Here is a 13,730-nt window from a genome sequence, read left to right as displayed (position 1 = left end):
TCCGAATTACGTGAATATCACAGGCTCAATCACATCAGGCAAGCAAACTTTTTAACCATCCAGAAAAGCTATTTCAATTTCTAGTATCTCTGAGCTGGTAATTATAGGAAATCCAACCAAATTACTTATTGCTGTATCAGAACCATTGTTCACCTTTTTAAAAATATCTTCAATTACTCCATTTTTAGTCAGAAATCTGGGGCTTTTCCTTGTTCTCACTGCCTGCAGCTGTAAGCTCGACACAGAGAGAAATGCTGCAGGCACAGAGGGGGGGTTTTCACTGCAGGCACTAGCCCTGCCCAGCTGCAGCGAAGTTGCTGGAGGTCTGCCTGTCTCTTGAGTCCCCGCCCAGCTGTAGTAGCAGGAAAATTTGGAATCTAGTTCATCTGTTAACCAAGTTTAGCATTTAGCCCCGCAACCTCAGAGTTAACAAATCTCCAATTAGCGAACATTGACAAAAAAACCGACAACCCTTTTTCTCCTTTAAAGCAGATTAGCCAGCCTTCCCAGGCCTCAGAGGCGGGGGGAGGGAGCTAGCATAAAGCAGTTTCCGCCCAAAACCTCCTCGTACCCACCAGCAAGGGTGGGGGCGGAAAGAAGTAATCTAAGATCCTCTCTCATTTTCCAGCAGCCACACAATCCAATCCAGTGGATTTGGAGCCGGCTTTCGGGGTGGAGAGAGCGCGCAAAGCTCTGCACCCCAGGATGCTACCGCGCTCAGCGCTACCCACAGCCGTCGCCTCGGGCACTCCAGGCGCTCAGCGAGCCTCCCCCATGCTCGGCGGCCCAAAAGCAGAAAGAAAAGCAGGGGCCGGTGTGAAGCTAGTAATTGGACAACTGAAACTGGATCCTTCTTAATTTCTCTATGTGAAGTTGCAAGTGTTTCCTATCCTTGTTCTTTGATTTTCCTTTAGTACAATGTTAATGTGCTGTTGTTGCCATCATTATCATGGCCCTGAATGCATAAGGATTTTAGGTGTCAGGAGCCTTATGAAGACTCGTGACTTCTTGTTTCAAATAAACAATCTTTCTAAGCATAGGATAGAAACAGTGATTTGCAAAGTGTGGTTGAAGGACACTACAGTCCCCATAATATTTTTCAAAGGGTAGATCCACAGGGTGAGAGGGATTTCCCAGAGGACACATCATATGTGTCATTGCAGTAGAGGCAGAAATGAAGATTAAAGTGACTTCAGGGGTATGTGAAATTAAAAGGACTTCTGAGTAATTACTTATTTTGTCTTGAAAAACACACTGATTTCCTAAGTGTATTTAACTTGCATAAGTGTATTTGACTTGTATTTCTATTAGCTTCAATGGATACATTATTAATAGTTTAAAAGAATTTATAAATATTATAATTTTAGGTTAATTTTTAATATAATAAGCTATTGATCTGTAAGCCATATAATCAAGAGACCTTGGGAGGAATTTTCTTATATTCTTATATTATATTCCTATATTCTTTGGAACAAAAGGACTTTAGAGGCACAAAAGGAGTTTTAGTAAGAATGACTGTGAAATCAACACCTATCACTCAGTGATAGGGATGTTTGATCTCTAGGCATGTTCTCAAAGTAGATATATACATAGACAAATACTGCACAGTAGGTTCTAAAACAATATAGTTTTGTATGTTTTGCATACTCACAAGATAAATCAAAGGTGTTAAATATACTTACAGTGTATTAAATTATACTGTTGAAGTTCTTGAATTTGTTTGTTACACAAAATATTTTCAAAACATAATTCTTGAACAAACTTCATGTATATTGTAAAAGCCACCGTGTGAAATAGCTATGGTATTGGGTTAATCTGAGAAATTTTTTGAAGCATGATGATGGCATGGATTTTTAAATTGATCACAGTGTGATGGATCCTTATGTCTATATAATAAAAATCAGAATAAAGTTTGCAATATTATATATCTAATATAAGTTTACCTTCACTTTAATTTCTTGGCACTATAATAGCAAAGCGAATCATTAAACAAAATCATGTCAACTTTAGGGTAAAATGTTTTTCCTTTCCAGATATCTGGAATTATTGAGATTATATATTTATTTAATTTTACAACTAGATAACATTTTTTTTACACTTTTTTTCACCCAGGCATATATAAAGAGAAATGAACACAAAGGAAAGAGTCAGGAATTGGTACTTAAGGACCAAAGAGAGATCTCGGAAGTTTAAAAATAGCATCTTAGCATTATGGAAAGAAAGTAAATGATTTTATTGAAACTTTTTTTTATCACATACTTCAAATCTAGGAACTTACAACTCTTTTATGAAAATTTGATAGATTCATAAATGATCTCCATCTCTCCTCTTCTTTACCTCTCTTACAATCATTTTATCTATCACTTGCATACCTTGAAGCCTTTTAAAATTTCCAAGTTCTACAAGGTAAAATTGGCCATTTATTGCTGGACCCGGGTAAATGCAACTGTAGTCAGGACATGGGGGATGCAGAGGTGAGTGGACCAATGCACACTTTCTTTATTTCAGGAGGGCCGGGGTTTATATAGGGTTAGAAATCAATTCACAACTTCAAGGGTAAAAATTAATACAGCATGATATCCATTTCAAATACAAAAGTTGAGGATGTTGCTACTGCTAGGGAGGAAACTAATACAAAAGTTTTCCTATTACAAAGGGTGGTTACTACAAAGATTGTTGATATCAAAACAAGGGATTAAAACCGGTCAAGGCAGAACAGTAATTATCAACTAGCTACTATGTCCTCAAGACTAATTATCTTTGACCATGACTCCTCTATTTACTGTGAAAAGATTTCCCTATCTACAGTGAAAAGCTCTCACTAAAGGCAGCTGGTCTAGCAAGTCTCCCCCAAGGAGGCTCTGTACAGGGGAGGAAAATCTCATGACAAAGGTGGCTTCCTTTGGCCATCAAACACAGGATACCCTTAACGGAGATTTTTTTTCCCCAAGGCCTATTAGTTTGCTAATAAGGCATCAGAACTTCTGTGCTGAAGCTAAGTTTTCCACTGGTCAGAGAAGTTATTCTCCCACAATTTATCCCTTGGAATTTTTGTTATGTCCTGGTGCAATTGCCTCTATTCAGTTACTCATATGATGTCTTATAATATATTGTGCTAAGCAATTCTCAACATGTTTATTTTAATAATATTTTTTCTATTTACACTCAAAAAGGCATACCAAAAGGTATGCTGCTATAAGTAATACAATTTTAAATAAAACGTATCTCAAGTATCTAGGCAACAGCAAAAACATAATAGGTGGTTGGTATGTTTTATTAAATAAATGTATGCATAGCCACCCTCAACAAATGTACTCTTGAATCTAAACTGTGTTATGTAGTTGCTGTGTGACTCATACAAGTGAAAAAATGTCCCATTTATATTTCAATTTTTATGTTCATAAAATAAATATAACACTTTTCTTCCTGTCTCCCTCTGAGGCTGGTTTAAGGCCCTTTTAAAATATTCCCAAAGGCCTTTTTAAAATCCTAAACTGCAAAGTGGTTATAAGAATTTTTTTGTTGTTGTTGTTAAGGACACTTTTCTTTTTATTAACACACCAGCAGTGAATCATCAGGTACTTTTTTGATTGATTGATTGATTACTACTTGAGCACTTTAAAGTTAAGCACTTTGTAGAGAGAACTGATTCTTTGTGTACTGCTGGCATATGAAAATAGATATATTTCATAGAACATGCATTTGCTAGTAACACTGATTTGCTTTCCTTTAACCAAATTAGCCAGCACTACACATTAAATGTCCATTACTACAGACTCATTGACAGATATAAACTTTGTTGTGTCACCACTGCCTTTGTTTAGAAACAACAGGACATTATTGAAGGGAGATGATTTATCTTAATTGCCTTATGGAGGAAGAAATCAGGACAACAATTCTATTTACAACAGCTAAAAACATTACCTAGGAATAAACTTAACTAAGGAGGTGAAGGACCTCTACAATGGAAACTATAAAACTGGAAGAAGAGAAAGGGAAAAAATACTAGAAGATGGAAAGAGTCCCCCCATGTTCCTGAGTCAGCAGAATTAACATTGTGAAAATGGCAATACCGCTAAAAGCCACTTAGACACTGAATTCAATGACCATAAAAAAACTCAAATTTGTTTTTCACAGAAATACAAAAATCAATTTTAAAATTTATAGGGAAATATGAAAGACCCCGAACAGCAAAGGAAGTCCTGGGCAAACCATGCAATGCAGGTGCCATCACAATACCTGATTTCAAATTATACTATGAAGTGACAAAAAGTATGGTAGTAGTACAAAAACAGAGATCTAGAATGAACTAGAAGAATCAGAATAAGCCCTCACAGTTGCATCCATGTGAATCTTGATAAAGTATCCATAGCTTAAACTGAACAAAAAGGCCTAGTTCTTCAACAAATGGTGTTGGGAAAACTAGAAAGCCTTATATAGAATACTGAAACTAGATAACTATTTTTTAATTTGTATCAATTCAAAATAGAATGCATATCATATTGTAAGACCTGCAACTTTTGAAGCTTCTGTAGGAAAACATGTGACGTTCCTGGAACAGGCAACTGTTTTCTGGCTAAACTCAGGAAATAACTGAAGATTGGTAAGTGGGATAGAATCAAAATTAAAAAATAAACTTTTGTGCACCAACAGGAAGAGAATGAAGAGACAGCACAGAGAATGAGAGAAAATACCTGTAAGCTACCTATTGGATAAAAGATTAATATACAGAATACATAGAGATCTATGTTAAAAATTAGGCAACAGAAGAATCAGCAATCAAGTAAATGAATGGGCAAATAAATTGGCTAGGTAGGTCTCAAAATGAAATAACACAAATGGCTAGTCAACACAGGAAGAACCATTCTGTGTTGTTAGCCATGTAGGAAAGGAAAATCATAACTATAATGTGGTTCTATCTCACCTCAGTCAAAAAACATGCAACTAATATTGGTGACAATGTGAGGTTAAAATGGACCCTTATAAACTGTTCAACATTGTTAGTATATGGAAATCAGTATGGAGGTTCCTTAAAAAAAACTAAAATTAGAACTAACTTATGATCTTATTATAACATTCCTAGGCATATCCAGACTGTATGCAATATGAAATAGAAATATCTGCACACATATGTTTATCAAACATTCACTATTCTATTCATTTTTTCACAATGGCTCTGCTATCAAAACCACCTAGGTAGAATGCATGATGTATATCTCAGACATGTGTTATTCACCCATAAACAAGAATGAAATTATTTGGTTTACAGGAAAATTGATGGACTGGAAATTATATTGAGTAAGAATAGCCAACCTCATAAAGCCAAATTTCATACAATTTTGTTTGTATGCAGAATCTCCATCTAAAATTCTAATCATGAGAGTAATGGGACATGACTGAAAAAGGATTGTCTGGAAATGGAAACTAGTAGGAGGGGAAGAAGAGGAAAGTCTGCTGAGGCCTGAATTTGATCTTTCTCACATATATATGTATATGTATATATATATATATATATATATATATATATATATATATATATATATGTGTGTGTGTGTGTGTGTGTGTGTGAAAATATATATTCTCTCATGTACATATATTCTCTCATATATATGTATATTTGCATAATCATATATGTATATTAGCATAATGAAACTGAACAAACACTGTAAAGGCAAATAGTAGGAAAAGATGTTAAGAGAATTTCCCATAGGAGAATTTTATTAGAGTTTATTACACACAGTATAGAGATAATACAACATCATCCCTATGTACAATTAATTTATGTTAGTAAAAATAAACAAATTGCTTCATGGATATTTTAGGATATAAACTATGAAATTCTGTGTGTCCCTCTCTGTAATAATAATTCCAGTGATAGACACAAGGAACATTCAAGACTGACTATAACTTGGATACGTACCATGTGCCATATGAGAAATGCTAAGGGCAAATAGGAGCAAGATTGCATCTGATGTAATTTGATTCAGAGCAGGGTCTTCCTTCCTTTTCTTTCTCTTTTCTCCTTGGAATTGTCAGAGTTGGTAGGATCCCTATTAATGAGCAATATTCAAATGTATGGTCCTATTAATGCATGTTTCGCAAATTGAATTTACTTGTTAGTTCATGTTTCACTGTTGTCAGATACTTTTTCTCCTGTATTTTTGTCCTACAGTTTTGTTTGTTTTGCTCCTTCTTCCTTCTTTCTTTCCTGCTTCCTTCCTTTCTTCCATCCTTCCTTCTTCCTTACCTTACTCCTTCCTTTTCTTTTTTCTTGCTAAGACATTTGTTGTATACATGGGTTCTTATCTTTTCCTATACAACCATTTTAGGAGCTTGGCTAGGTGCACTGTGCTTTCCCTTGAGATTACTGAGGGCTTAATAATTTCAGAGAACGATATGGTCTCTTCTGGATCAAGGAAGTTAATATCTTTAGGATGAATGAGGCATTCACCAGTATCTTAAAGCTATGATATATTTGTTGTACCAGATGGAAACACAGTTGTAAATCAATTCGGTATTAAAAGGGATTTTGTAGCTCACATATCTGTAAAGTCAACTGGCACATGAATTCAGCCAGAACTCTGTCCAGGGCCTTAAAATACATTATCAGGACACTCCCTCTCTATCTCAATAGAACAAAGAAGAAGGAGAAGAAAGAAATCACTTACAAATAGTAGACAGGAAAGCTACAGATGTGCCTGGGACCTACATTGTACCCCATCAGTAAACTAGTCCAAGATAGCCTTTTCAGCAAACACTACAAAGAATTCCTATAGAAATTTGTTTTATATGGTTTAGATCTTATCTACTTTGGGTTTATGGAATATTTTGATTGGTCAAGACTGAATTTATGCTTACTCCTCTGGGATTACCTCCAAGCCAACATCTGAGAATGAGTTTCCTCTTGGAAATATAGCTTCTATTACTAGAAAACAGGTTATCCTGAACATAGCTAAAGCAAAATATGGTGTTGAGCATATGTGGTAAAATTATATCCTGTATTTAAAAATGCATTTATAGTTCTCTACTGAGGTAACGTTCTAAACAAGTCATCATGTTAGAATAATAGTTTAGGCATACAAAACACCAAACACATTTTACTCTAAAACACTATGGCAAACACACGTCTCTTTAAAATAGTCTTTTTGTGAGTTAGGTAAGATTTTTTCACCTCCGCACTTTAGAATGGGGTCTGAGTGGGGAAGAAATTGAGTTCATTTGTTATACTGCCACTTCTTTTCACTGATCATCTCTTGATATCTGCATTTTTGGAGGCTCTACCTGTAATATCTTGAGTATCAGTTATATAATTTCTGCTACTTTCATATCCCCCCCCCCCGAGAATATAATCAGCAGTGGAAATGAAGTTCTAGAGTGGTATGAATAGGTTAACTTGTTTTGCTTGCATTTTGTATGTTGTTTTATCTTCCAGTAGAAGCTTAGACTGAGGTGCAATAGAGAAATTACTATAATGCCAAGTTTCTTGGGACCAAGTATCAGAACCAGCACATACTTGAAATTAACCAAAGCATCTCAGCAACAGAATCCAGATTTAATTCATAGGAAATTACAATTGCACTCTATTTGAAGAAGAGCTTTCAGTTCATATTTTAAAGATAAAGATACATAGAAGGGTCAAGTATTACTGTAAGTTTTTCTAAAGTTTTTCCATGTAATTTCTCCATAGTAATTTCTACCAATAAATTGGTTTTAAAAATCTACAAATAAATACACTGGATAATTAAAGAATACACTAAAACATGATAAATTATACAGATCTCTAGATATTCACACACAGTGAGACCAATGAAGAATATTCTTAGGGCTGGGGATATAGCCTAGTGGCAAGAGTGCCTGCCTCGGATACACGAGGCCCTAGGTTCGATTCCCCAGCACCACATATACAGAAAACGGCCAGAAGCGGCGCTGTGGCTCAAGTGGCAGAGTGCTAGCCTTTAGCGGGAAGAAGCCAGTGACAGTGCTCAGGCCCTGAGTCCAAGGCCCAGGACTGGCCAAAAAAAAAAAAAAAAAAAAAGAATATTCTTAGGCGAAATATCTATGAGCAACAAATTATATAAAATAATATTCATAAAAATGAGCCCTAGGAAATGGAAACAATAATTTTTTGTTGATATTTTTGTTTTCATTTCGCTTTGTCTTGTTTGTTCCTTCATCTGTATTTGGGAGGGCAGAAGGGGACACAGGAATGGAGGGACAAAGGCTGAACAAATGCAGCAGTGGTATTACCTGCTAGACACTATACTAAAACTTAATTATACAACTTATGGATGGAGACAGGAGGAAAAGGTGAGAGAGAGCAAGGAAAGGGGTGACATTGTCCAAAAAGAAATGTATCTGACTTATGTAACTATAAGTCTCTGTATCTCACCTTTGTAATAACAATAAAAATGAATGAAAGAAAAAATATTTTAAGATATTCATTAGTCAGCAGCAGTGGATCTACAAAATGTTCAATCCTTCCTCAATTTTTTTTTGTACTGGGGACCAAACCCTTTGTATAGTGAACAAGTCCTTTGTTCAGATATATTCCAGTCCCAGCTTGTTTTTTTTGCATATAAATTAGTAGTATGAAGATGTTTCCTTGTGCTATTTCCATAAATTCAAATAGTTTATTTGAATAAAGCTACGCTAAAAATATCTTAGTGTTTTATTATTTTATTTACATACCTGCCATCTATATCTCTCATCTCTATGTATCTCTGTATCTCTCTCTGTATCTCTGTGTCTATCTCTGTATCTCTTTATCTATCTATCTATCTATCTATCTATCTATCTATCTATCTATCATCTTTTTCTTTCTGTCTGTCTCTCTCTGTGTATGTATGTATGTGTGTGTGTGTTGTGTGTGTGTGTGTGTGTGAGTGTGTGTGTCTATCTATCATAATCTGAACATATTCACTCAAATCAACTTCTCCTATTCCCTATTCTATATGGTTGGTGTTTCTCCCCAAGTGGTTCTTTTTTTTCTAAAAATCAAGTTATGTTTTTACTAAGATTTAGATTCGTCATATGAGTGAAAGCATACAATATTTTTATCTTTCTGCTCTTGTCTTATCTCATGCAACATGATGATCTCCAGTTCCCCCCATTTTATTGAAAATGACATAATTTTATTTTTCTTTATGGCTCAATAATGCTCAATAATGCTTTATGGCTCAAATATGCTCAATAATGTGCATGTGTCACATATTGTTAGTCTATTGGTTTATTGTTAGCCATTATTACATTCATTGTTTTACCACAGTTACAGTAAAAATGAGAAATCAAAATAAAAACATAACCACTCAAGAATGGACTCTTTTAATTTTTTTCTAACTACCTGAGGAAAAAAGGGTTTTTCAATGTCCATTTAGTTCACTTGTAGACACCTGGTTTCAAATGGCTGTTTATTGAACCTCTTTAGCTATTTATAAAATTATATTTGTTAAACTTTCTTTCTTCTTCAGTTTTTTCCTTCTCTGTGAAACACATTTGAAATTTGTCTCAAGTCAGTATCTTTGCTCAACATTTTTCCTTTACATTGTTATATGGGAAATTACATCTAGCCCAGCTGTTTTAATTGGCTGACCAGACTCTGGTTGGAAAATAAATCACACAGAAAAGTCACACTGGTAGGTGATAGTCTCCAGTCTCTTCAGCATTGTTGGCATTACAAGGTGATTGCTGTAGGTTTCATTACTCTTTTACTCCATAACTGTTTCCTGAGGGCCTACTGTTTAACAAGAATTCTGCCAGAAACACAGACAAAAAGTCTTTTGTTTTAAAGAAGTACCACTTAGGATAATGGATGAGGAAGATGTAAAACACATTGCCACTGGTGATAGACACAGGTAAATCAATGGTGACGACACCTATCATAAAGGAAATGTTATAAGCTTGTTATAAGAGGGTTATTCTCAAGTAGGTAAGACAATCGCAGAGAAACACCATTTTCTTCTTCATAATGGCTGTCTAAAACTTCTATTTTCCAGGATCTCTTCTTATAGATGATAAACTTGAGGAAAATATACAAAGGAAATTCTGTCAGCCATTCATTATGAAATTAAAACTCACATGTATTTATATTTGTTACCTTTTCTTTTATCTTCTCTTTTCTCCCTGTGTTATTCCTGTAATGTGGAGGGATTTTATATAATTTCTGTCTAGTCTCTGTCCAAGATAATATGACATAAATCAGCAGTAAAATATCAGAAGCAACACAATTGTGGTACCAAAGCTTGCACCAGCACAAAAAGACTCTTGTAGCCACACCCACTCCTCAGCATCTTCACAAGTCATCGTAACATCTAGAAATTGTTATACTGCATTTGTACAATGTTCTGATATCTGGATTATTATATAAATGGAAGCACAGTGTATACTACTTTGGGATTTACATTTTTTTCCATGAAGTATAATTCTATGGACAGTCATTCAGGTTGTTGGAGCTGTTAAGAGCTTCCTGCAAATTTATTGATGAATAATATTTTCACTGGGAAGTATCATAGTTGATTTGAATATTCATCCATTGAGAAATGGCTGGATTGTCTCCAGATCTGAGCTATTGTAAATAAACCTGTACATCCATGTACAGGTTTTGTGTGAACATATGCTATGATTCTTCTAGAATAAATTCTCAGAAGTGTAATTGTTGGATTATATGGTATCTAGACATTTATGTTTTAAAGCATTTGTAAGAGATAGTTGGTGATTGTGGTAATTATGCTGAAGAAAGTACACATTTTGTCAATTCTGTGCTACCCACTGAAAGACTAGGATGACTCCATCTTGAAACTGCAACCATCTTGTTGTTTGTGTTAAGCTAAGAATAAACCAACCAGCCATAAAAACCCATTTCCTGAAACCAACTGGCCATAAAAACCCATTTCCTGATGGCCTAACTGGTTCGGCCCAACCAGTTCGGGAACGTTTCAGTTACTTTGACCACCCTGGAATCTCGTCAGACCAATTTTAGAGAACCCCTAGCCCGGAGTCAATCAGATTTGTCCTCACACCCCAACCCTGCACCTGGCTCATGTCAATCAGATTTGTTCTCACACCCCAATCCTGCCTGCACCTAGTTTATGTAACTTTGTGATTTTTCCTTTAAATACCCACATAAAACTCTGCTCGTGGCCTTCCTCCTAACCTCCGCTGCGTCAGTGGGTAGGACTAGGCCCGAGTTGCAGCTCGCCTGAATAAAGCCTTGCTTTTGCATTTTGGAACGTCTGGCTCTCGTTGGTCTTCTTGGTGGTCTCCTCACGACATAGGCATAACAACACAACATGTTATTATTAAAAAGACACAATTTATGGTTAACTTTAATGCGATTTTTGCCATAAATTTCTCATATTTAGTCAATAAAAAAAAGAACAGTTCTTGCCATGGTTTGCAGCATTTATCAGTCTTTGTGCATAAAGATAATCCCACCATATCCCATGTCAGTCTACCGATTTGATATAAATATACATGGAGCTGAAAGAGGGTCCAAGTACCACCAGCAACATCTAGCATTTCTGCCAAACTAGTATAACACTATGAAGCCAGGCGCTAGTGGCTCACTTGTAATCCAGGCTACTTAGGAGGCTAAGATTTGAGGATCATGGTTCAAAGCCATCCCAGACAGAAATGTCCATGAGATAGTTTTTTCTTTGTTGATGATCCTCTTGTATCTCCTGCCTGTGCTTGTCCCCACGCTATCACTGTACCTCATCTGAGTACCCTGGATACTGTATATACTGGTATTAGAACTAGGGAAGGAAAAGGGAACATCAAAATCCAGAGACAAAGGATAAAAAGACAAATGACTCTAAAAGCAATACTTACAAACATGGGGGAGAGGGAAAGGGAGGGGGGAGGGGCGAAATGATGTAGGAGGTAACAAATTGTACAAGAAATGTACCCACTGCCTTACGTAGGAAACTGTAACCCCTCTGTACATCACTTTGACATTAGTCATTATTCATAAGTCATTATTCAGAAAAAGAGATCTACTCAGAAAAAAACGGTGGCTCAAGTAGTAAAGCTTTAGCCTTGAAAAAAAAGAATCTTAGGGACAGTGCCTAGGCCCTGAGTTTATGCCCCCAGACTGAACAGCAAAAAAGTAAAACAAACAAACAACCACAAAAACTCCTATGAATTTCCTGAAGAATCAAGCCATTTAATGTTTCTGTTATGGAATAATCCGAAATTATTTTCGTATTTCCTATGTGTTCTGGTACAGAGTCCTAAGTATGGTGTATTTTATCCATAGTTCTTAAAACGGTCTACTTTCTAGTCAGTTATACTGGAATTTTTTTTCTAACATTATAATGTGTGTTAATATGAGGTTACAGAACGAATACTTACTCACTATAGAAATTTGATAAATATGAAGAGTAATGCAAAAATCTGTAAATCTGTAATACTGTTATCCTTATAATAATAATGTTAATGTATATTGGAATTTTATTTCTATGCCCAGGATTAGCTATAGACAGCTAAATAATGATTTGATCTTCAATGATGCTTTATTAACTTCTTAAGACCCTCTCTCTTTCTCTCTATACATATATTGCCTTAGGGGAAATATACGTATATATTACACATATATAAACAAACCCTGTTACAAACTCTCACATATTTCTTTCTATACTGAGATTAATTTATCACAGTGAGGTACCCATCTGTATGTGTCATAATACTTAACTCCAACAAGTTATGACAATCCTGTTCTTTGTCTTTTGAGTCTCTCTTGTGACAGGTTGCTCAGGTGACCCACATTAAATTATAATTCCTTCAATAGGAAAGGAGGGAGATATTTCCTGGAGTGGGGTTGGGGGAATCCATCTATTTTCCTGATAAAAATCTGAAAGCTCTACAAGAATACATACATTTGTCTAGTTTTCCAGCTTAAATCTGTGTTTGGGGCTGCTTCAGATACCTAGCGAAGATGACATGGCAAGAACAGTAGAACAAGCAAAAGAGAATTTCAGAGTTGCCAACCTTGACATCTTTGAGCTTCTGAATAGAAGCCAGAGTTTCCTGCCTCCTCCATCTTTTTTAAGACAGAAGAAAAGGGCTTACAGGTTTAATCCACTGTGAATGAGGCATTCCTCCCTGGTACATCTGCCTTCCTAGCTGCCTGCCTTTCCTTTCATACCTTAAATTCCAGACATACTGAGCCAGACTCTCTTATGCCTCTAAGCCTTCCTAGCTGCCTGCCATTCCTTTCATAGCTTAAATTCCAGACATACTGAGCCAGATTCTCTTATGCCTCTAAGGTTCTGCTCACAAGAGGCCTCTTGAGTATGACATGCTTTTTCTTCTTGATTATGTAGCTTTTAGAATATGGTGAAATGTAATTTTCCATGTAACTATTTTGATTCTACATTTGATTCTCGGTCTCTATAGATTTGGAAATGCTTTCTCTTTGGGTCCTTATTATATCTTATATATTTCTCTACAACAGTGCCTGCAGCAGCTACAGTTATTTTGTGTCTGGATTACTGTGAACTTTCATAGCCACTGTAGTTCTTAATCTTTTCATTTTTATTATTTTCCCCTGGAACAATTTTTTATAGATTTCCTACCTAAATACCTTTTTACAAAACTAAATTTTAATATGACTAATGTACCCTATATTGGTTTATGTACTGTATGTATATCTGTACTGTTGCATCAAAACAGCAGATTTTTTCTCCTGCAAAAACTCATTTCTGTCCACTTTTGGCAATATCACTCCTGTTGAG

The sequence above is a fragment of the Perognathus longimembris genome, chromosome 13 (assembly GCF_023159225.1).
Source record: "Perognathus longimembris pacificus isolate PPM17 chromosome 13, ASM2315922v1, whole genome shotgun sequence".
In the NCBI taxonomy this organism is placed as follows: domain Eukaryota; kingdom Metazoa; phylum Chordata; class Mammalia; order Rodentia; family Heteromyidae; genus Perognathus; species Perognathus longimembris.
This window is presented reverse-complemented; position numbering follows the sequence as displayed.